Genomic DNA, 25,281 nt, shown 5'->3' with positions numbered 1-25,281 from the left:
TGGTGGCATGCAGGCAGGTGCTAGAGCAGAAGCTGAGAGCTACATCCTGACACTCAGACAGAGTCAGAGACTCTGATTCCCACCCCCAGTGACACAAGCCCTCTCCTAACACCACACCCCCTAGTCCCTCCCTGACAGCGCATCAGCTGGGGAGTTAAGTGGGAACTAACAGGCCAATGATGCTCTGTCTCATTCCAACCACTACACACTATTTTGTGGGGGCAGGGTAGTGGCAAAAAAATATAGGTCATACACGATCAGCATGGACTCTGGCTCAGCCTGCAGTCATGATGGCTATACATAAGAAGGGCGGACAAAACAGGGGCTCTGTGCCAGCACAGCTCTGATTTCACGAGTGATAGGATACACTTTAGACATTTCTGAAACCAGAAATCGCAGCATGAACAACTCTTCTCACTTGGTTACACGTTTTCAAGTACTCCTTAAAATCAATGCATTTTAATTTGGGTCATAGGCTAGATTACAATATGAAGACCAGTAATCAGAGAATATATTTGTATCACTGACTCTTCAACCATGTGAATGTCTAGATGGAACAGGAAAATGAGTCCATTGAGGCTTTGTGTAGACAGGTAGGAGTAACAGAATGTTCATTTGGGAGTTTGGGAGCGGTCTAACTTTTTTCTTTTCTTTGTTTGAGATCTCACCACACAGCTTATACCTGCCTCTAGCAAAGTCCTTTTGCCTTAGTCTTCCTTGAGTTTTAAGTGAGATTACAGTTTACATGGTAGATCGAGGTATGCGTGTTTTACGTCAGGTGGGGCTGTAGCTCGGTAGCTGAGTGTTATCATTTAACTGATATGGTTGCACCACCACCACCAACAACAACAACCCAACAGAAACAAAACATAGTTTCACTTGTAAAATAGTACCTCTTAGGCTATGGTCTTCCTAGATTTGTTTTAGACACATTGTTGAGTAATTCAAACCAAACCTCAGAGGGATCTTTAACTTCACATTCACTAATTAATTAAAATCTGCAGCCCTGAGAATCCAAGCCAGGAAATCTAAGAATACAAGGTGTAGAATTGCTCCACACCTTCAGCAATTTTTAAATGTTTAGATAAATACAGGGAAAAAAAAAAAACCTTTAGAATAGTCACATCCGGGGTTTTCTTTTTATGACTTTAATTTTAAAAACCACTTTTGAACAGCAGCCACTTCCTGAGCCACACTGCTGAACCTCATTAGAGATGCCTAAATTGCTAGTGTTTGTGAAGCCATATTTGGTGTGGCCTCTGTTACCCCAGGACCAGACCCCACCGCATTACTCTCCCAAGGCTGCACAGAAGGACTGACAGGCAAGGGACAGAGGACAGTGTGGCAGACTCAGTCTGTGGTCCCAATCTCAGCACCTTTCTTGGGCTATTTCCTAAGATCTCTTGTCAAGCAAAACAGGGACATCAAACAAACATTAAAACACAAAAGTTCATAGGTTATCAAAGTTTTCCAATAAAGCCATGTTAACCAAATAAATGGGTCAATGGGACCAACGGCTTACCGCATGCAACTATCGGCTAGCAAGCTACCAATAAACTCAGTGCTTTTCCAGAATCCCATCCCTGCCTACCTCTGCGGGCCATGACTCCTGGTCCCTGACCTCCCACTTTCCCAGGGTTGCATCAATCAGGATGCAGGAAACTCCTGGGATTTGTGTTTTGGGGCACGCCGTGTGTGTGTGTGTGTGTGTCACGCCGTGTGTGTGTGTGTGTGTGTGTGTGTGTGTGTGTGTGGTGTGTGTGTAGGGGGCGGTGTCAGGGGGCCTTGCCATCTTGGCAAGGCGGAGTTGATCCTGAGGATCCAGATCCTCTAAGACCTGACAGTGGCTCGGGCTGAAGTGTTTCACGGACCCTCGGTGAGGCGACGCGGGTGGGGTGAAGGCAGATGGGGAACCCACAAAAACCCAGAGTTCACCAAAGTTGCGATGAAAAGAAGTCGCCCGTGCGGGAGCCACAGGGGTCCCCCAGACGCAGCCTGTGGGGACGCAGGAGCCAGGGTCCTCAGAATCTCCAGGGAAGAAAGGCAGGAAGAGGCGGAGTCCCGAAGAGGAGAAATGAAAAGGGGTTTTCCGGGAACTGGCAGCAGGAGGCGGCCTGTCCTACGGTCCCGGAGGCCAGCGGCACCCACTCACGTCCCCGCGGTCCCCGCAGTACCTGAACAGCCGGGTCTCTTGGATCTCCCTCTAGGATGTCCTGGGGTCACCTCCGAGCTGCTGTAGGCACCAGGCGCAGCTGCGGGCACCAGGCGCAGCTGCGCAGGGCTGGCCAGCAGTGGAGGCAGGCGGGAGTCGATCCAGGGCGAGCGGGTGGAGGCTGGTGCTCGCGGCCAGGTCTCCCCTGGCTTAGGGCTAGACCACGCAGGCGCCAGGAGGTCAAGGGTTTCCAGCCGCCGGGCACGCAGTGAACAGACAATGAGGCAGAAGGCGGGAGGCGGGGCCCGGGCGGAGCGAACCCTGGAGCAGGCGACAAATGGGCACTTTGGTGTCCATTACAACCCCACCCACTTCAAATACAGTCCTGGGAGCCAGAGATAAAGGTTTGGGGTTGTTGTGTTTATCGCGGCCTCTTCGCGGGACTAGGTAGTTTCTGATCCCTAGAACTATCTGGATAGGAATGTGTTGGATGCCTGACCTGGTGATGCGGGTGTGTACTCCCTTCTTCCAGGAAGGCCACGGCAAGAGGATCTCGAATTCAGTGTCTATCTGGGATACAGAGCAAAATCAAGGCCAGCCTGGGCAATATAGGGACACCCTGACTCAAAATACAAAGGAAGAGAGGTGTGGTCAGAACTGAGCGTCAGAACTCTTGCCAATCATGGGCTAGGCCCCTGGTCCAATCAATTGTGCTCTCCCCGCTTCCCTCCCCATCCTCTCTCTTCTCTCCCTCTCCCTCTCTCGTCCTGTGCTTGCTTGTTTTTAAGCTCCTCTGACTATAATTTTCCACTCAGGACACAAGCAAAAATTATAAATACTATAACTCGGGGATGAAGAGATGGCTCAGCGGTAAAGAGCACTGACTGCTCTTCTGAAGGTCCTTAAGTTCAAATCCCAGCAACCACATGGTGGCTCAAAACCATCTGCAATGAGATCTGATGCCCTTTTGTGGTGCATCTGAAGACAGCTACAATGTACTTACGTATAATAATAAATAAATCTTTGGGCCTGAGTAAGCGGGGCCAGAGCAATCAGAGGTCCTGAACTTAATTCCCAGCAACCACATGATGGCTCACAACCATCTGTACAGCTACAGTGTACTCATATACATTAAATAAATAAATCAATCTTTTAAAAAAAATACCATACCTCATCATCTACTTCTTCTTGGGTCTTCGCTTACTATTCCCCAGTGCCCTCCCTCAAGACCAAACTATTTTAGAGTAAGGAGAAACAATCTTTCCTTGCCTGCTTAGGAGCTGATGTCCTTTGTCTTACAAAATGGAAGCTTTCAGCAGTGTTTGAACAGTCTAAATATGAACATCGCCAAGGTGGAAATGCTAATGGAAGTCTGTAAGAGGAGGTGTGGCAATGCCTGGAATCTCACTTTCAGATCCCTGAGGGAAGAGAAGGGGAGGGTAGTTCACAGTTTGTATAAAGGGATTTTCTTCCTGTAAAAAAAGTGTGTTTTTTCCCTCTCTTTAAAGACAAGATCTCTTTGTGTATCCATCCAGCTGGCCTGAAACTTGAGACCCCCCTACCCCACCCACCAAATGCTGGAATCACCATTCCAGAGCCACCGTCTGTAGTTTAAGAGAACATTTTCATCTACTAGGACGGACAGTTGCTGAGTCCCTCTTCCTGGACTGATTGTGAAGAACTTTCTACCTCTTATGTCACCCTGGCAGAATTCTTACCAATCTCATAAACCTGAAAGGCTCTTAATCTGGGATCCTGGTTCTCTACAAAAGACGTTCAGGATTGAAATATTTTCAGCCAGTTTCAAAGAAGTTGTAGAAATAGCCCCAGCAACTGGGGTAAAGATAATACAAAACTGTGTTCTGTGTGCCCCCTTTTATATATAAACATGCACATTAAAAATAGAAATATTACACAAAATGTGTGGGATTGGAGATCATTATGCTCAGCAAAATATACCAAACTCAGATCAATAATATTAATCTGTTTTTGCTATATGTGGAATGTGGACTTAAATCTATATGCAGATTTACATATAGGCAATGAAAGTAGAGAAGGACGTCCCAGAGGTGGAAGGAGAAGCAAAGAGGACATCAGACATTCAAGTCATGAAAGCGGAATCCAGGGGTGGAAGAAAGGGACAGCAAGAGGGGAAAGGGGTGACTAGGGAGGAATGAGGACACAGGAATAAAGTATAATGGGTCACACACACACACACACACACACACACACACACACACACACACACGGAATTGTTGAAATTTCTCTTTATGCCCTTGTGGTAAAATTATCATTGTCCTAATCATTAAAAACAAAACCCAACTGATCACTGCGTCCCCAATGGAGGAATTAGAGAAAGGACTGAAGGAGCTGAAGGGGTTTGCACCCCATAGGAAGAACAACAATATCAACCAACCAGACCCCCCGCCCCCGAGCTCCCAGGAACTAAATCATAAACCAAGGAGTACCCATGGAGGGACCCATGGCTCCAGCCACATATGTAGCAGAGGATGGCCTTGTGGAGCATCAGTGAGAGAAGAGGCCCTTGATCCTGTGAAGGCTTGATAGATGCCCCAGTGTAGGGGAATGCCAGGGCGGGGAGGTGGGAGTTGGTGGTGGGTGGGGCAACACCTTCACAGAAGCAGGGGGAGGGAGGATAGGATAAGGGGCTTCGCAGGTTGGGGGGACTGGGAAAGGGGATAACATTTGAAATGTAAATAACGAAATAGCCAATAAAAAAACAAAACCAAAAAACTCAAAATGTTAAAGATTAATTTCATTTGAGCATTAAATCTCATCTTTAGGTCAAACAGATTACACAGGAAACCTAGTAAAAGCATCACACAAATGCAGTCACAGGAGTCTTCGACATGTGGCAGGCAACTCTTTAGAAAGAAGACAGTCTTCCCACTGACAGCACTACTTCAGTCTGAATGATGTATCCCAGGATGTGTGGGTGAAAGACCTGGCTCTCACTGTGGTTCTCCTGGAAAGCCATGGGGCCTTTAAGAAGCAGAGCCTGCTGGGAGACCCTGGTAATTAGTGCGTTCTTGAAAAGGATTGTGGGAGTCTGATCTCTTCCTTTTCCTATCTCACTTCTTGTGCTCCCTGCCTTGATTTATTGCTCTACTATGAATACTCAGGAACAATGGAGATTAATCACGGGCCCAACTCTAAAACCAAGTAAGCCCAAGTAAACCTTTTCTCTTGTTTATATTGATTATCTCGGGTATTTGTTACAGGAGAAGAAAGCTCTTTGATATGCAAAAAGGTGAAGCTAGATACAGGTTTAACATTTTTCACAAAACCAACTCAAAAGTAGACCCTAGACCTCAACATAAAGCACAAACCTTGAAGAGTCCTACTAAGTAATATCAATGAAAATCTGGATGACCTTGGGTTGGGTGAAGTCTCGTTAGATGCACCAAAACTATAATCCTTGAAAGAAAAAAAAAGGACTTTAAAGTTTAAAACATCTGCTTAAAAAGTTTAAAACATCTGCTTAAATCATTCTTAGATTTATTTGCTTTAATTTATAAGTGTAAATATTTTGCCTGCATGCATGTATGTCCACCACTTGTGTGCAATAACAACAGAAATCAGAAGAGAGCATCAGATCTCCTAGAACTACAGTTAGGGAAGGTTGTGGGCCACTCTGTGGATTCTAGGAACTCAAGCCAGATCCTCTGCCAGAGCAGTGAGTGCTGTTATTCACGTGCTCTTCAGCTCACTTGGCTGAATACTTGGGAGCAGACTTGAAAGATCACATGGTATGATATAGACAGTTGTAGAAGAAATTACCAAGTTATCTCCTAAAGTGGCTGTGTCACCTTGTATTCCCACCGGCAAAGAATGAAAGTCCCTGTTGTCCTCCATCCTTGGCAGCACTTGTTAGCAGTGTTGGGTTTTAGCCACTGTTGTGTGACAGTTTCCTTCTAGATTGAAACATTGTATCCTTCAGGAAACCCCTTAAGACAGAAAGCAAACAAGTCAACATAGTTTCAGGAAGTCCCTGAAGCTGACAAGATTCACTAGGTCCCTCTGTAGTCAACTGTAGAGGGGAGTCTAGGAATGCAGAGAAGGGTTGAGAATTGCTCTCAGGAAAGCCAAACTGCAAACTCCAAGACCAGCCTGGAAGAAGCAGAAACCAGTCAAGCTGCTTGGAAACGGCTCAGTTGAACCACCTGGAATGGATACCCTCCAACCTGCCTGCAGGCTGTGCAGTGTGCTCCAGGTTCCCAGCATTTGTGAGCTGTCTTCATTCATGCTGGGGTGGGCTTTGGTGCTGTGTTTGAGTCACTCCTGCTCCTATAAGTAACCCCTTGCCCATGTTCCTGTAAGTAGCCCCAGCAAAACTCATCAGTTCACCAAGGTGGACTTTGGTGGTATTTATCTTTTCATCTGCATGGGCCCCCTATCTGGGTTGCGTAGATGTATGTGTTGCATCTCCCCAGGAAAACTTTATCACACAACAGCAACTCTAGAAGATGTGTCATTGTCTAAAGTGGAATTTTGAAGATGACATGTTGTTGGGAATGGTCACAGTCTATCAAGAATGACCCCAGAGAGACAGGTAAACTAAAGTGATTGGGACAGGCAGAGGAGAGTCCAGGAATGCAGAGAAGAGCTGACTCTCTGAAGAAACAGGGACCAGGTTGGCATCCTTTGTAAGGGAGGAAATGAAGGTGAACGGTATGTGTATTTGGAGGAAGAAGGCCTGAGAGTCCCCAGTGACAGCTTCTGCTTTTCACAGGAAGTGTGTGGCAGTGGCTTCTTGCAGAGAAGGAGGCCTGTGGCAAGAGCCCTGAAAAAGATTTTTGGAGAAAGAACATTCTAGATATGGAATGCATTGTGTGTCAGAGGCTTCACGGAAGGGAAGTTAGTAAAATTCTCTGAGCTGCAACAGTGTGGGTCTGGTCTTCCTGTCCATAAAACCTCACACCCAGCGACTTCCTATTCTTCCAGGGAGGCGGAGAGAGCCACAGATAACATGTCTGGAGAACTGGGTCTGGTCCTGAGTCTAGCTGTGAACCCACCTCTTGGCAGGCCCTGGCCCACATTCCAGACGCTTGAGACCCTGATGGGCCAGGAACTTCGCTCAAACGTGCACATCTGAGGTGGGTGAGAGCCAGTTCCAGTTCCTCAGTCTCTAGGCTGAGAATCCCAAGCCCTACTTGACTACCTGCAGCTTCAACCCAGCAGATGCCGGAAGTGGAGCAGAGGCTGCAAGAGATCTGCTCACAGGGTTGAGGTTGTGGTGAGCAAGGCTCTCTACCTTGGCTGACTGGAGGCAGCTGCCACCAGTGCCCTGACCTCAACCCAAGTAACTTGGCTGCAATGCACATGACCTTTCCCTACCACAGAGTCTTCAAATGACTCATTTCCTTTTTTCGATGTTTTTCAGAGTCAGTACCATTCTCTGGGACTCTGTATCCTCACCTGCCAGCTGTATTTTTATGGGGCCAGCACTCCTGGAGCAGAGCAGGTCAACTTAGGAGCCTATAGTGTTGCCCTCATGATTAGAGACTATATCTAAACAATGCTTTTGCAAGAGGGCTGTGACTCAGTTTCCCCTAGGAGAGGCTCTGTCCTCTTTTTCTCTTGTCTGCTACACCCCCCACTTTTCTACATACTACTCTAAATTCTCTTATAATTAACTATTTATCTATGTCCATTCATGTGTGTATGAATTCACACATGTATACATGTATGTGAATGTGTAAGTAGAGGCCAGAGGACAACCTTGGGTATCATCTGCCATTCTTTGTATCCATCCTTTGTGACAGGGTCTCTCTTATTGGCCTAGAAGTCACCAACTAGGCTAAAAGGACTGGCCCAGCCAGCCTCAGGGATCCTCCTGTCTCTGTCTCCCTAGTGTTGGGATTACAAGGATGTGTCACTGCATCCATATTTTTACATGGGTCCTAGGATCTAAATCAGGTGAGCTTTCAAGACACACCTATGACAGGTGAAGACCCAGAGCCACAGAGAATGCTACTTGACTTACAGAGCCTTAGAATAGTATTCTAAATTCTAAAGAGAGATATTATGATGCTCAGGGCGCTTTCAGCTCCTCATACTGAGGAAGACATGGCAGTCTTGCTGTCAGCCTGAGTGTATAGTGAAAAGAAGCAGAGAACTAGATTGGAACTATAACTGGGCTGTAACCCTCAAAGACCCATCCCTCGGGACCCAGGGAGGGTGAATTCTTGTCTGTCACACAGAACTCGTCTACTTCAGTAGTGTCTGGACAGGCCTAAAAACCTGATCACAGACCTGAAGCGTACACTTCAAAAGGAGTCAGTCTCCTGAGGTAGCCCAGTCGCTGACATCTCCTAACTCAGATGTGCTCCAGATTGGTCTCTGCTAAAATCTATGGAGAGATCTGCATGCTTGCTTTATTCAGGTATAAAGGCGCCCTAAGAAATATTTCGTTATTAGCTAAAACTGAGATTAAACATTATTTCCTGGCCTCCACAGTGTTTCAATAATTCTAACTGATTTCCTAACTGTAATTAGCTTGGAATTTTTACTAAGAAGCTGTCTTACCAGACAGGGTATCTCAAGAGTTAGACCTAGTAGTTAGGCACTTATTATCAAAGCAATCTCGCACAAGACAGAATTGTTTTACTACCAGTGAGAAGTTAGAAGTTGTAGGGCTTCCTCCACTAATTATCTATGTTACAGCCAAGGAATGCTAGAATACGACCTTCAGCTACTTGCCTCAGACAGACCCTGAGAATTTTACTTGGGGCTGCCAAAATAGCCCAAGAAGAAGGATACCACTGCTCCTCCACCTTGCACCTGGCTGCTTGTTCTCACTGACCTTGATGTAGCCATCTCCTGCCTACGTGACTTCTGTAGTTTGCCCTGTTTCCTGTATACTATATAAGCCTGATTTTCACTTGGTACAAATTGCATTCAGTGACCACACTCCCTTGTGTCATGTCTGTCACTCGCCGAATTCTTTGCCCAACAGGCCAGAACTTTTATCACCCCATGGAACAAGGTGTCCCCGAAGCAGCCCAGTCCATGGCACTGGTCCTGGTGCTTGTATGGCAAATACTTCATATACAGTACCATCTCCCTAGTCTTCTCCCTGAATATTTAAATAGAAGGTTGGTTGAGTCTGTGGATTCAGAACCTGTAGAGGCAGGCTTTGGGGAATCTCTATGTGGTGGTTTGAATATACTTGGCCCAGGGAGTGGATCTATTTGGAGGTCTGGCCTTGTTGGAATAGGTATGACCTTGTTGGGGTGGGCAATAAGAACCTTCTCCTAACCACATGGGAGCCAGTCTTCTCTTGTCTGCCTTCAGAGCAAGAGGTGGAACTCTCAGCTCCTCCAGCCCCACACCTGCCTGGATGCTACCATGCTCTGGCCTTGATGGTACTGGACTGAACCTCTGAACCTGGAAGCCAGCCCCAATTAAAAGTCCTTTGTAAGCCTTGCCTTGGCCATGGTTGTCTGTTCACAGCAGTAAAACCCTAACTGAGACACCCTACAAACCAGCAAGGCTATATAGCATTAGCTCTGGGGACTCACGGGAGCTGTATTGCTAGCAAAGGAAGAGCCTAGACTTGGGGTCCCAATACTCTGTGTAGGCAGCCAGCATGCATGACAATCTCCAGGACAACTTTGTCACTGTCCAGATCCTCTCCAACTCCTGAGCAGCATGGTCAGGAAAAGTGAGGATTGCCTTTGTCTGAAAACAGTAGTTTTGGGCTCAAAGTCTTAATTAATTGATTGATTAGAGAGTAAGAAGGACTTCGCACTGAGGACGGGAGTCAATAAGCAGTCTGGTTTTGTGGAGAGGGGTTTGAGATGAATGGCTGGGGATGGATCTGCTGTGGCAACAACTTGGGGCTGGGGTGGGTGGTGAGTTGTGGCCAAACCAATGAGATAGATGATTAGAGGTGGGGTAGGGAATCTCCTATCAGATAGTGTTGGAATTAGGAATGGAAAGAAGCCCAGTGCTGGGATGTGAACTTCAGAACTCAGATTGTCTTAGGGAAAATTACATTCAGTGTTGAGAAAGAGACATGAATCTGGATACAAATATACATTGGTATATAACCATGTAGTCGAGTACCAAAAATTACATAGTTATATGTCAAACAGAAACAGGTTCTAAGCTTAAGTCCAAACATGGATTCCACTTTCAAAGAGCTATCCATGGACACACCGTAGAAGACAGTAGTTAGATTATGGAGTGGTCCAGCATCCTTGGCCTCCACTCACCAAATACTGGTAGCACTCAGCCCATCATCATGTGACCAATGTCCCGCCTCTCTGCTCCCCAGCTCTCTACAATGTCTTCTGGGAGTGACTGCTCCCAGGCAGAACCCCTGCCCATCTCTGGACCAGGGCCAGAGGAGTGCAGATGGGTTAGAAATGGGTAGGAAGGTAATGACTAGAATTTGGTGCTAGATTGGCCATCCAGAGAGTGCTCTATAAGGAAACAAACTTAATCCCCAGCATCCTGGGTTACGTATCTGTTAATAACAAATAAGATTTAAGTTAGACTGTGATATTTTTTCCTAGGGTGGTATGCCTGCTAGTTGAATCACCTGAGAAGAGGATGTTAATGAAGAATTTTCTAGTTCAGGTTGGTCTGTAGGCATTGTCTTGGTGGGGAGTTGTCTAGGTTGTTAATTGATGTAGGAGAATCCAGCCCATAGTGAGTAGCTCTATTCCCTAGTCTGGGCCCCAAACTGTGTAAGAGTAAAGAAAGCTAGCAGGCAAGATAGATGGATGGATAGACAGACAGACAGACAGACACATACATACATACATACATACATACATACACACAGAGTTTCTTTTCTCTCTGCTCTTGACTTGGGTGTGACATGACTAGCTGCTTCTGTACCTACCTTGACTAAAACAATGGACTGCAGCCTGGATTTGTGAGTCAAATAAACCCTCTCCTCCCTAAGTTGCTTTTTGTGTGAATACTCTCATAGCCATAGGAACGAAACTAAGATAGGTATGTGTGATGGTTAATGTCACCTGTCAGCTTGGCTAGGACATGCTTGGACAAACATCAGTCTATGTGTTGCTGTGATGGTCATGTTAAGCTAAGATTAACATACAGGACAGCAATCTTTGAGGAAAGCAGATAGTGTTCTGTTACAGATATGGGAATTCTGCCTCCAGCTGCCTTCAGACTCCAGCTGCAGCTAATGTCTTCTCTGGAGCTCTGATCTGTGAACTCCTGACTTCCTATTCTCATGGGGGCATGAACTAAATCTGTAAGAGAAAATCAGTCACAACTGAAGCCTCAGCTCTGTGGAAAGAAATGAACTGTTGGAAACAGTAAGAAGAGTTGCTTGGTTGGATACAAGCCCAGAAAAAAATGGTGACTACATTCCTTGGCCCAGCAGGGTCTGCCGCTGACTGTGGGCTGCTGAGTTTCCGTTTTCTCTCTCAATTGGTAATTTCTGGGATGGCTCCATTTAGTGTCTGAAGCATGAACATGACCTGCCCTGTATTTCCAGCTTCACCTATTTAATAGCTGGCTTCATGGCTGAAGAAAAGCTACAATCCAATCCATCCCTACGTCTGTCATATCAGCATGTGCCCTTCCTGCGTGCCCACATATACAGTCTGTCCCTGTCCTCCAGATCCAGTCTCATTTTGTTTCTCCTTCTTCTAAAGCTGTCTGAAATTCACTACAATAACCCCCCAGGATCTGTGGTGAACTGACCCAGATCCAGAAATGCCTAAGTTCTTGATACAAAATGACAGACTATTCATACAGAATACACACCCCTCTTCTGCATATTTAAGCCACATCTAGATTACTTCCAATGCCCAATATCGTGTAGATGCTATGTCAGTACTTGCAAGGAGCATCTGTTCATGTTTAGAACACACCCAATGTTTCTCTTGATTATCTCCTGTCAAGGATTGGTTAACTCGAGGGATTTGAAGTCTGTGAATGCAGAGATCTGACTAAATAGGGTTCATGACTCAGCTGAAGTCCGGAAGATGATCTGGAAAACACAATAAGTTTTGTAACACACAAGGTATTGCGAAATGAAGAGATGACAGAAATGGTTAGGGGTATTCCCAGATAGAAAGCTGTGCATACTTTCAAGAGTTCTCCTGTGGGCTCACTGGCAGGCTGCCCGACTCAGCCTTTCTCATTCTTGGCAGCTGCCAGTGTGAGGAAGCCGCCTGCCATAGCTGAGTCTCAGGCCAGGGCTCCACTCAGGAGCATTCGCTCTGCTTATCAGTCAAGGGCAGAGCACAGACCAAAGGTCTCCTTCACAGAGACGTGGGCTTCCTTTGTCTCTCTCGAAGTCTGTTTTCCAAACTTTTGCTCCAGATCATGAAATCAATTTAGTGAACCTCAGATATAGGGGTAGGGAGAACAAAATCATGTGAGGTTCTTATGGGCTTGCTGTGCATGGGCTTGCTTTACATCTGTGTGATGTGTATGGTCTATGTGGTATGTAAGATCTGAGTGTGTATCTGTTTTGTGGTGTATAGTATATATGTTTGTCATGGGGAGAATGAATGTGTCTATGGAGTATTTGTAGAGAGTGTGTGTGGGGGAGGAGGGGTAGGAAGGGAAACTGAGGGGACCGAGGGAGGAAAAGCAGCCCTTTCCCTTCCCCTCCCCTTTGAATCTGGCTTGCATTTCGTGCTGCCTGAGTCTGAAGGGCATCAGTGCAGCCAACAGCCAGGAAAGTGTGACTATTGCATGCAGAAAAACAGCAACGCAGCCTTTCCAGGGACTTTAACCAGGAAAATGCAAACAGCAATGGAAGCAAGCTGGGCTAAAGTTGAGTGGCTGTGGAGCTGCGATCTTTGACCTTGTCAGTCTTCCCTCTCAGCCCTATCCTTGAGCAATGGCTTTGTAAATTACCTGGCAATTTCATTTACAAAATGAAATTAAGTAAAAGAATAAGTAAGGCAGCTTATATTTATTATTTAATTTTAAAATTTTGCTTAACTTTTGAACCTGGTTGTTCATATCTTTTGGGGCAGTATAGTTTCAAAAGCCACAAAATATCTTTAAGATGCTTAGACACCCCCTCTGTGCTTAAATCTAAATCATATGTTATCTATCTAGCCTTCTTTGCTTAATAGCCTGACTTTGTTTCAACTGATGTATACTCAAATTATTATTATTTTTTTGTGGCATAAAATACCAGCCATAGCTCCATTCTCTAAGAGGGATATACCTTAGACATTGGTCAACAGCTCTATCTCCTGAGGCTGCTGACAGCTGTGTGTGTTATATGTCTAGGTTTGTTGTGGTGGTGGTGTGTGTGTGTGAGAGAGAGTGTGTGTCAGTGTACGGGTGTAGTGTATGAGTGTATGTGTGGTATGTGCGTTAGTGTGAGTGTGTGTGGTGTGTATAAGTGTATGTGTGTGAGTATGAGTGTGTGTGGTGTGTGTGGTATGTGTGTGTGGTGTGTGGTGTGTGTGTGTGTGTGTGTGTGTGTGTGGTGTGTTAGTATGTGTGAGTGTAGATGGTGTGTGTATGTGAATGTTTGTGTGAGTATGTGTGTGTGTGTGTGGTGTGTGTGTGTATGTGTGTGTGGTGTGTGTGTGTATGTGTATGTGTGTGTGTGTGGTGTGTGTGTGTGTGGTGTGTGTATGTGTGTGTGTGTGGTGTGTGTGTGTGTGTGTGTGTGTGTGTGTGTGACAACACTGGGAAGAGATTCTGTAACGCTGCTACTGAAGCCTGTTACAACACTTACTGTTTTGGCTTTAACACGTACAACACCTCCATTTGGTGTCTCAGGAACCCTTGGGCCTCTGCAGAGGGTTGCAGCCAGCTGTTTCTGTCCTGCCTTACTGCCTTCCGTCTGTAACTTTAATTAGATCACTCACAAGGTTTCACAAGGGGAGCCCAAATCTCACTTCCTATCCCTCTGAACACATGGAATAGAAGTCGGTATACAGGTAGGAAAAAGCCAGTACACCATTCAATCATTGCAAGACACAAAACCATGTAGGCACTAAATTTCTAGGAAAAAATGTGTCTGGGTGATACCTTAGCCTACAAAGTGCTGGCTTTGCAGAGGTGAGTCTGTCTTGGTGAAGGTGCTGATGAGCAGACCTCTTAGATCTCTTAGGCTTATTGCCCAACCAGTCTTCGCTAGTTAGAGAACCTCAGGCCAGTGAGAGCGTCTATCAACAAACCAAGAAATCAATGGCCAAAGCCGCCAACAAGCAAAGTTGACCTCTGGCTGCTACACACACACACACACACACACACACACACACACACCATACAAAAAGGAACCAAAATACAAAAATGCTTTGACATGCAGATGTCTTTTGCTAAGTTCATCATATGTTGAAAATACAGGAAGCAGAAAGGAAATGTGTTGGCTGTGGCTAACCTATAGAACACCCTAGTCTGCAGTCAGTGGCTCACTGGGAACTGTGGTCACCGATACGTCCAGGAGCATGGAGGGAGACCTAGACTATACATTGATAGCCTAGGGAAAGTCTAAAACAAGATCTCTAGTCCAGTCTCTCAGGTTTGGTTTCTTGTGATGCCAGACGGCCTTGAATTGAACCATTGCGACTTAGGGCTGCCTGTCCATGTCTTTTAAAAGGTTAGAAACACAGAACAGAGAAGCTTCTATGTGTTGGGCCATGCCCTGATCCCCATTCATCTGCTGATGTTGCAACCTACCGTATTCTCAGAATATGACTTATTATATAATATATAATCTTGAAAGAGATTAAATGAGGTTATTTGTTTGGGCTCTAATTAATCTGACTTTTAAATAAAATTGTTTATTTTGATGGTGTGTGCATGTGTATTTTGCTTGTATATATATACCATGACCATGCTTGGTGCCCATGGAGGCTGAAAGAGGGTGTTGGGTCCCCTAGAACCAGAGCTACAGAGTGTTTAATCCCTGTGTATGTGCAGGGAATTGAACTACTGAACCATCGTTCTGGGTCAGGACACAGAAGGATTGTGTGAAGTTGCGAGAAGACTCCAACCACTAGTCAATGAGAGGCCTTAGGTCAAGAAACCAGCCCTACGCATTCATTAACTCTGGAGTTTCAGCCCCAGATTGTGAACAAAGGTATTTTTGTTGTGAGAGCCATCCAGCCTGGGGCTCTTTGTTAAGCCCAGGAAAGTCATCCTGTGGTCATCTTCTGGGGTCCATAGCCTTTTCTATTGGGGGAACAGTGCCCTCTGCTGGCCATATATGGTACTGACTCAAAACTAATGAAATTCATGTAAGAACTGTGGAGAAGGGAGGGGTGAGGGGGGCTTTATTTAGATGTTCTTTATGGAACTCTTTATGGTACATGCATAAATAATATAAAAGTTTTATGGAATTGCTTCTATGTTTTTCTATCTTCTTTTTTAGAGACAGGCTGGTCTTTGTGGCCTGGAGCTTACTATGTAGACCAGGCTGGCCTCAAACTCACACCCTCCTGAAGGCATGCACCACCAGGCCCAGCAATTTATTCTTCTTCAATCAGGTGTTAAGATACGATTGCTCCTCTTCCTCTGGGCTCTCAGTTGACAAATTTAACAAGGCACAGACAGAACATATTTGAAAAGAAGTTATGTCTGGGCTGGGGAGATGGGCAGTGTGAAGCGCTCTCTGTAGGAGTACGAGGAGTTCAGTTTTCTCTGGGAAAGCTTGTCTGGCAGCACACATCTGTGCCCCAGTGCTGGGATGCAGCACAGGCAGATCCCTGGAGCTCATGGGGTGAGCAGTCAAACCAAATGCCTGTGTTCTAGATTCACCCTGAGACCCTTTCAGGAAGAAGGAGTGGTTGAGGGAAGTCACCTGACATTGAGGGAAGTCACATGACATTGACCTCTGACCTTCACATTCATGTACCCATAGCCTCCCACAAACACTCACTCTCTCTCTCTCTCTCTCTCTCTCTCTCTCTCTCTCTCTCTCTCTCTCTCTCTCTCTCCTCTCTCTCTTCCAATACCTTCTTGTAAAACTACAGACTTTAACTTTGTTTGTTGCTCCAAGGGATAGTCTGTAAGCGCTGAGTTTTCCAAGCAGAAAATGCTGTCTGGCTGTGGCTTATCACCACCAACATGTATCCCTCCCTGGGCCCCTGAAGGTCAGGGCCCATCATCAATGCCACAGGCAAAACTGGGAGCCAAACTCTAGCGCATTTCACATAGAAGGTTAAACTTTCCTCTGACTTCAACCTCGTGCTGTTTGTGCAAACAGTGGGCAACCAAGCCATTTATTTTCCGAAGCCTTATGGTGAAAACTGAAAACATCATCTCTTGGAGAGTGCTCCTTGATTCCCTTACACCTTCTGGTTTTCATTTTTTTATTTATCTTTTTTAGTAACTAGTGATAAAAGGGAACCACTCACAGCTGGATTCTAGGTGTTCAAGTCATCCAGCTGTCCCAACAACCTTTACAAAAGGCCTCTTTCTGTCTCTCAGTCTGTGTTAGGTGTGGCACATATTTGTAAAGAGAGCAAAGAATGCCCTTTTCTGGATACACAAGAAAAATTTGACTGAAGCAATGAGGAGTTAGTCTGTCCAGCCTCAGCCTCCAGGACTGTCTGTCTAGTAGTCTGTCTGTCCAGCTTCCTCCCCGGCTGTTGATCAGAACATCTCATTAACTCTACAGCTGTCATCCTGAACACGAATTTGAGAAGGTCATCATGTCACATGCAGGGATGTGACAGTGGGCTGGAGCTCACAGACCCAGAGTGATGACCCTGGCTATGCAAGGTCTCAACAGACTGAAAGGATACAGGATGTTTAAAACCCTTTGGATCCAGTTAAACGACTCACCTGCTTTCAAGGGAATGTGTAGTTGGGGGAATCTGTGGTCGCAGATGTGGGAGCCCCTCATGAGGACACTCCCACCAAGAACAGGAGCAAGCAGCTTCAGAGAGCGATGCATAGTGGATTTTGCTCCTGACACCAAAACCTCTCAGTGTGCAGCTGCAGCTTCTAACTCTTATTTCATATACAGTAATAACTACACTGATGCTCTGTTGTCTTTGCCTCCTACAGGTTAGACACTATAAGACGGAAGCATGGCTAGTTGAAGGTAGAGAAGAGAGGAAGAAGGAAAGAAGGAGGAGAAATGCCCAGTGGTGTAGAGAAGACACATGGGTGGCTTCACAACAGGCTGTGCAAATTGAATACTACCAATCCTTGGCTTGAGAAGGGACCCTGAGTGGCAGTCAGGGCTAGCTTAACTGCCTCCGTAGGGCTGGCTGCTCTGTGTGCCCTGTAGATGGTTCTGCTTTCTGCTCTGCTTCACCCATGGTGGTTGCTGCGGTGTGACCAGGGTGTCTCTCTTGCCTTCCTTCTTCTCATCCCTTCTCCGATTCTGAGATACCAGAGATGACACACCAGTTCTGATTATGTGCAGAACAGGCTAGCCATGGCCAAGAGTTTCTTCCCAAGATCTGGATTAGCTGCCATTTAGCCATCATCCAGCCTTGAGCAATGTTTCCCTATGAGTATAAAAGTGCTTGTAATCAAGACATTTATCACTCCATGTGATATATTGTCACTGTCATTGTCATAATTGTCACCAGCATCATGATATGGAGACAGGATCTAATGTAGCCTGGGATGGCCTGCAAGTCTCTGTGTAGCTAAAATGGCTTTGAACATTGGATCCTCATGCCTCTGCCTACCGAGTTGGGATTGCAGCAGTGTGCCACCCAGCACTCCTGGTCTGTGCCGCCCACCACTTCTGGTTTGTGTGGAGCTGGGGACTGAATACAAGGTTCATACTCGCCAGGCAAACACTTAATCTATAGAGCTACATCTGCGGCCTTATGCAATATGTCATTATTTTTGTCCTCTGGCATCTGCCTTGTGGTTCACATGTAATATCTTAACTTGTCCTTCCTCAAAGAGTCAAGTCACCCTGGTGTCTTGTTCAATCTGGTCTTTTCCTGTCTCTACAAATATCTCCAGCACTTTCCTATTGTGAGTAGTCTCTTTGAGAGGGCTTTGTCCCACAATATCTTAGTTAACATCTCTGATGTGTCTACACTCTAAATTTATGAAGTCCCTGTTTTATGTATGTAGAATGAATACACACACACACACACACACACACACACACATCCATGTTTCAGGGCTTCTATTGTGTAATAAAGCCATGAAGAACAGCAGCCCGAGGAGTCAGGGTTTATTTTAGCTTTCAGGTCTACGTTGCATCCCTAAGGACATCAGGACAGGATCCCAGACAAGGCAGAGCTAGTGCAGAGGCCATGTAGGTGCTGCTCACTGGCTTGCTCCTCATAACTTGTTCAGTCTGCTTTCTTTTTTTTTTTTCTAACCAACATAATATTTTTGTTGAGTTAAGTTTTATTGAATTATGATGAGAAAAGATACATGATTTCAATTTATCTGAATTTGTTAACATTTAAAAACATATTTTAAGTAAATAGAATTACATCATATTCTTGTTTCCCTTTTGTACCCCAACTCCTCTCAGAGACCCCCTTCAATTCCTGCAGTACCTTTCCTGTTTTTATCTTATAATATTCTTTAAAATTTATAAAATATTGTAACAATAAAAGTATTATAAAAATTGTTTGATATAAAACAATAATCAATTGAACAGTCTTATGTAAATGCTTGTCTACAGCAATACTGAAAATACATACATTTGTCTTATACATTTGAAATAACTCCAAACATATTAACTATAATTTTAAAATAATACATCACTACTAGTATTTTTTAAGTGACCATAAATAGATAAATAGATAAAGTCTTTTTGGTTTTTTGTTTTTGTTTTAGTAGTAGAACTTAAAATCTTAGCTCTTACTGTGGTACAAGCCCAAAATAAGAACAATTTTTAGACATTGGAGTTCATTGTAATAAGACTGTATTTCAACGACCCTCACATCACGAAAAGATTTTACCTCCATCGTAGCTAAGCTGAGAGTTGACAGTTCTGCTGCACCAAGGAATTAATTGTAGGCATGATTTTTGGATACAGATTTCCTGCTATGGTCAAAGCTATTTGACTGGAGTGATTGTCATCATTCTCAGTCCACAGAGAACAGGTTATAGTCATTTAAGAAATGTTGTGTGTATTAAGATAGTCTATCCATGAAGTCATTTACCAATTGTTTCAATGAACAGTGGTTCTGCTTGGAGGGTGGCACAGACATTAGGTGAGGGTAAGAATCTGGTTCATTGGCTGTGGTGATTTTGTTTGTTTGTTTTGTTTTTTCAATACAGGGTTTCTCTGTGTAGCCTTGGCTGTTCTGGAACTCACTATGTAGACCAGGCTGGCCTCGAACTCATAAATCAGCCTGCCTCTGCCTCCCAAGTGCTGGGATTAAAGGTGTGCACCACCACCACCCGGTGGCTGTGGTGATTTGAAAAGCATTCATCTCAGAGAAAGAGTAACTTATAAAGTCCTTTTCTTCAAACTTGATACAACAGTTACAAACATCAAGCAAAGCATTCGGTCTCACTCTTTGTTGTTCTCTTACAAGCCACCTCCCAAATTAATTGTCTATGTTTCAGCCTGCTTTCTTATATGTCCTAGGACGACCAGTCTGGGGCGGCACTGCCCCTGAATCTCTCACATCTATTACCAACCAAGAAGACACACTACAGGCTTGCCTCCAGGCCAGTCTGGTGGGGACATTTTCTCAGTTGAGGTTTCCTCCTACAAAATTACTCTCAAGTTGACATAAAATTAGCCAACACACACACACACACACACACACACACACACACACACACACACTATATGTTTACATAAAGTGTATGTTTAATATAGTATATATGTACACTTTATTTAAACATAAACACTATATACAGATATATCATGAAATATCATATCTACTCCCATTTCTTGTGTTTCTAACTCTTTTCACATTCCCACAACTAGTCCCATTCCCAATTTTAGTTGTTTTTTTTTTTTTTAAGCCACCAGGTCCCATTAACGCTGTACATACATACGTTCATGGGCGTGGGACCATCTACTAGAGCATGGGAAAACAACAGGTGTCCCCACCCTCGGCAGACAAGGCTTCTCCCGCCTCCAGCATCTGTCACCTATCAGTAGCTCCTGAACCAGGACTGGAGCCTGGAGACCATCTACCCCGCTGTCCTGGCTAGCTTTATGACAAGCTGAAGCTATCCAAGAGGAGCAATCGAACAAATATCCCCCTAAGATCAGGCTGTAGGCAAAGCCTGTGGAGAATCTTCTTAGTGATTGATGTGGGAGAGCCCAGACCATTTGGATGGAGATATGCCTAGGCTGGTGATCCTGGGTTCTATGAGAAAGAAGGCTGAGCAAGCCATGAGGAGCAATCTGGTAAGCACCCCTCCATGGACTCTGCAGCTCCCACCTCCGGGTTCCTGCCTGGTGTGAGTGTTTACCTTAGCGTCTCTAAAAACTGTAGTTCAGGATAGCTCAGCCAGATAAACCTCTCTTCCTCAAGCGCACTGGGTCACAGTGTTGCATCCCTGCAATAGAAACTGTGTCCATGACACCCACCTGTGCTGAAATTTTGGTTGGCTTGATCTTACACAGGTCCAGTAACAGGCAACTGTGGCTGCTATAAGTTCATGAGTCTGACAGCAATGACAGGTCTAAATGACAGCATTTTACAGTTCTCCTCCCTCAACTGCAGCTCTTGCAGTCTTTCTAGCTTCTCTTTTGAGATGTTCCCTGAACCTTGGTGTGTGTGGGGAGTGGTGGATCTTAGGATCTCATTTAAGGCTAAATAATTAGTCGATTATTCTCAGCCTTTGGAGCCATTAAGCATCTCTCCATTAACTGCTGCAAAAAGAGGTTTCTCTGACCAAGGTTGAGAGCATTATTGTGTGTATGGATATAAACATAAATATTCAGAAGGCGATTTGACAATACAGACATTTAGTAAAATAACAGTAATAGGTCCTACCCTCTGATCTCTCTAGCCGTGGACCTCTGACTAGGATTACAGTAGCAGACATGGAATGCCATTCTACAGAACAGGTCTTAAATGCACTCAGGGAATAGTTGGTTACCCCATTACAGGCTTGCTGTTGTTGGAGCAGTGAGCACTTCTTGCTTGGCGGGTTGCTACAGCAGCATGCTGTGTCCAACACCATGCTTTCTTCATATGTGCGTGTGTGCATGCATGTGCGTGTGTGTGCATGTGTGTCATTTCACACTAATGCACCAGAATTATGTAAAATGGAATAGAGGAAACAAAGAACAGAAACCCCCATGTCTTTCCCAGATTGTCTAAGTATGTGTGGTCATAAATGTGAAACAGATTTCCTAAGCCCTCTCCAGCGTGGACCAAAGAGGCTCGCTGCCTTCTTTCCTCGTTAAGGAGCAGGAAACGATGTCATTTTCACATTAGACACTATATGCTCCCTTTCCTAACCAAGTAAGTCCAAGCTATGAGGATATTAGATTTTCCAGGGGCAGATGTTATGACCACTATAGCCAGAAAGTGGCGCTGTTTCTCAAGGAAAAAAGGTGGAAGCCAGAAGACCTGCTGCGAGGGTGTAAGTGTCCGCAACAGGTAGTGGAGCCATCAAGGAGAGACCCAGAGACCCAGAGACCCAGAGATTAAAAAGCAAAGCTCAAAACAAAACACAGTTGCACAAAGTCACACGACTGATTCCCAACAGAGGCAAAGCTAGACACAGGAGTCCTGGTGCATAAATTTTCTGCACACATTAATTTTCTCTACAGTGACTGTTTATTCTGATTCTAAGTGTTCTCTCTCTCTCTCTCTCTCTCTCTCTCTCTCTCTCTCTCTTTCTCTCTCTCTCACATACACACACACACAGATACCACACACACACACACACACACACACACATATATACCAACCAACCAAACAACTTGGAGAGTGGATCATTTGTTACACTGGTAGTATTTCAAAATAATTAAAATGTTGAACTCCTTGCCTATATTCAAATGTCTATTGCTCTCATTTACAAGCCAGGTTCAAGCCACAATTTATTAGAAGTAGAATTTTAATATATCTGTGATTTAATGGATAATTACATATTTTCACACATTTAAATTAAGAAAAATAATCATTATAGATGGTATGAAACACTGTTGTCCTTAAAATGTAGGTAAAGTCAAAATAGTTAAAAATTCTGTGTAAATACTCACACATAAGGTGGCATCTGGGCTTTAGAAAGGGCCCACCATTTCTGGTGACAGAAATGGCCCTAAGACCCTACCTAAGACAGCCATCTTTAACCTCTGCTCTTCTAATAGAGAAGCCCACTGTACAACTGCACAGACATGAGCAGAATCCGAACTCGCCATCTTTCATCTTTCTCCGATGTACTTGTTAGGTTTTGGTAACTGACACACGCTGGAGTCACCTGGGAGGAGGGCACCTCAGACAATGCCTCCGCCATATCGGCCTGTGGACAAGTCTATGGGGTATTTTCTTAATTAGTGATCAATGTGGGAGGTCCCAGCTCACTGTGGGTGCTGTGGCCCATGGCTGGTGGTTTTGGATTCTATAGGAAAGCAGGCTAAGAAAGCTACGGGGAGCAAGCCAGCGAGTGAGCACCCTCCACGGCCTCTGCCTCAGCTCCTGCTCGAGTTTCAGCCTCGAGTTCTAGTCCTCGATTCCCTCAGTGACAGACCATGATGGCGTGTAAGCTAAATACATTCTTTCCTCTCTGAGCTGCTTTTGGTCATGGTGTTTTATCACATCTACAGAGAGCAAACTAGAATTTCCAGAATACGTGGATTTTATTCATTTCGGGAGATGATGTGCACCGAGGAACTAGGAACAACTCCGCTTTCTCTTGCTGGAGGGGGTCAGAATGCAGCCAGTGGAGTGTGGAGGCTGTCTTAGAGAATCCTAGGTCACCAGAAGGATGGGGCTTGAACCTGTGTTGTGCTGAGAGCCTTTCTAGAGATGCTGCCATAGCACATCACCTCAGCCTGTGCTCATCCCACTGAGGTGGTTTTGTTGGTCTCATGTTGCTTTCCTTCAGGGCTAAGGGAGAGCTGTCAGACTTGGTGCTTTCTGAAATATGTTTTGTGAGTATGTCCAGTACAGCATTCAGCCTATATTTATACCAAGAGAGTCACAGTTTATCTGGAATTAAACTTAGATAGGCGCGCTGTATTTTATCTGGTGAACTCCGTGTGACCAGGGCTCCTGCCCTAGGCCACTACAATGGGAGTGGCTTCAGAGGGGAAACCATTTCTTCCCCTCTTGGTGGCAGTGGAGGTAGTGGCTCCCAGCCAGTGGCTACCTGGGGCCTTGGTACCTTTCTCCATGGGATATGCTTAGATTCTGCTCCTGTGCACCCACTTTCTATGCTTGATAACAATGTCCTAAATGAATAAGCCCAGCAAGCCAGTTCTAGTTAACAAACACAGCCGAGGCGACCTCCAGGTGTGCAAAGCGCTGTGAGGATCCAGGGGGTCACACCCTGGGAAGCCGTGTGTCTAGTGTGTCTTTTCTGGTTGTAGCTCCGCTTGACAGAATGCTCTAGAACACACAAAGTCTTTGTCTTTTTCTGATTAGAGAAATGATGGCTTTAATGCACTGGATGTCACTAAGGTTGCCGTGTCGGTTAAGTCGGCCATCTTCCCTTCTGCTCTCAAAAGCCCGCAATGGCACATTACAAACACCAGTGCTACCAAAGCAAGAGGTGACCACAAACAAGATGCCCCAATGAGAGGCTGTTTCAGCTGGCTTTAGAGATCCAGTGTCCTCTTTGATGTCTGGGGACCTCCCTATGTGGCACTGGTGGCAAGAGACGTCGCCAGCCTGTTCTGAAGGCTGTAGTTCCTGCAAAAGTGTGGTCCATTTTTTAGGGTAAGAAAATAACTTCTGCAGAAAAAATAAAATCACAAGTCAACACTGTGTTCACAGCTTGCAACAGTTCTCCTGTGGCCTGGGGTGTGGCTCACACCTGCAATCTCAGCACTCAAGAGGCCATGTAGGAGGGTCACATGACTGCCGTGCTGACGTAGGCTCTGCAGTGAGCTCCGGGGCAGCCTGATCTACAGAGTGAGATCTTGCCTAAAACACAAAACTAAACAATATGCTGCAACAACAACAACAACAAAAACCCCACCACACCCCTAAACAAACAACAACAACACACACAAACCAGCACACCCCATTTTAGTTTTGAAACTGTTGATTTTTCATTTTTTTTAAAAAACCTTTTCCTTTTTACCAAAGAATAACTGGCAAAAATGATATATCCTTTAGGTATAGAAATGTGCATATGCACATACCAAATCAATGCAATTAACAAATCTCACGAGTTAGTATTCTTTCTTTTATGTGAAATGTTTTTTGGGGGTGAGGCTTTCTTAAGATGCACTTTCTCAGCCAAGTTCAAGGTAGGGGCACTCTTGTTAACCAGTCACCAGGCTGGCCTCAAGTCTCAACAAACAGCCCCAAATATATCGATCCTAAAACGTCCCGGCCACTGACAACTTTATTCCCAGGCAACTAGCCACGCTCTTTATCTTTTTTCCTAGGACTTATTTTCTGTAAAAAGCAAGACAGCCTTTTGGAAGACACATAAAGTTCCTATGTAAATTCAGTTGTGGCTCAAACAGATTTTGAGCTGCATTTCTGCTCTGTTCTGGTCCAATAGAAGTACATTTGCTCAATTAGTGCGGTCAAAATTTTAAAGACTGTTTTGAAAATTTGGGTAATAAAACAAATTACAGTGTATGTTGTATTTTCATTTCTTAATCCTACATATGCTCTTGTTCATTAGTTATGATTCATATTTATGTTACAGATGTGCTGCCTTAGAAACCTCAGAGAATAATAAAGTAAAATGCTTAGCATTGTGCAGCGGCAATATCGTAGCCAATGAGGTTTATCTGAGGCATGATCATTGGTAATTGAAAACTGTTCCCAATAAAGTAAAATGCTTAACACCCTAGGAGGTGTTAAGAAGAACTTGAAAGAACTGGGCAGGAAAGTGAATTTTTAAGCATAAAATATAAAGGTGAATGTTAATCGGGACATTATGTTTTATTTGTTTATTGAGTTTCCACTGTTTAATATACATGTTTAATATATATGTGTGTAATTTACATGTGAGGGATATAAGCCTGCCATTTATTTTTAGCAGCTATATTAAAACAAAACAAAACAATAAAACAAAAAAACCCTGGTTACAATTCTTGTTAGCAAACCTAA

General features: G+C 44.7%; 1 protein-coding gene and 1 non-coding gene across 3 annotated transcripts in view; one reads left to right on the top strand and one right to left on the bottom strand.

The window, feature by feature from the left end:
* The window catches only part of Ifnar2 (interferon alpha and beta receptor subunit 2), a 34,298-nt gene extending 31,488 nt beyond the window's left edge, over nucleotides 1-2,810 (bottom strand). The window contains exon 1 of one of the 2 annotated variants that reach the window (XM_031364379.1): nucleotides 2,175-2,810. The gene's annotated coding sequence lies outside the window, so the exon portion shown is untranslated. The remainder of the gene's footprint in view (nucleotides 1-2,174) is intronic. The other variant, XM_031364380.1, reaches the window with a different exon arrangement.
* A 22,109-nt stretch (nucleotides 2,811-24,919) lies between these two features.
* Nucleotides 24,920-25,063, top strand: LOC116086769. The gene has a single exon (XR_004117114.1). It is a non-coding gene; the product is annotated as a U4 spliceosomal RNA (small nuclear RNA).
* Nucleotides 25,064-25,281: the final 218 nt, after the last annotated feature.

This window comes from Mastomys coucha, unplaced genomic scaffold (genome assembly GCF_008632895.1).
Source record: "Mastomys coucha isolate ucsf_1 unplaced genomic scaffold, UCSF_Mcou_1 pScaffold12, whole genome shotgun sequence".
Lineage (NCBI taxonomy): Eukaryota > Metazoa > Chordata > Mammalia > Rodentia > Muridae > Mastomys > Mastomys coucha.
The sequence above is the reverse complement of the archived record's forward strand: the minus strand, read 5'-3'. Positions and strand labels throughout refer to the sequence as shown.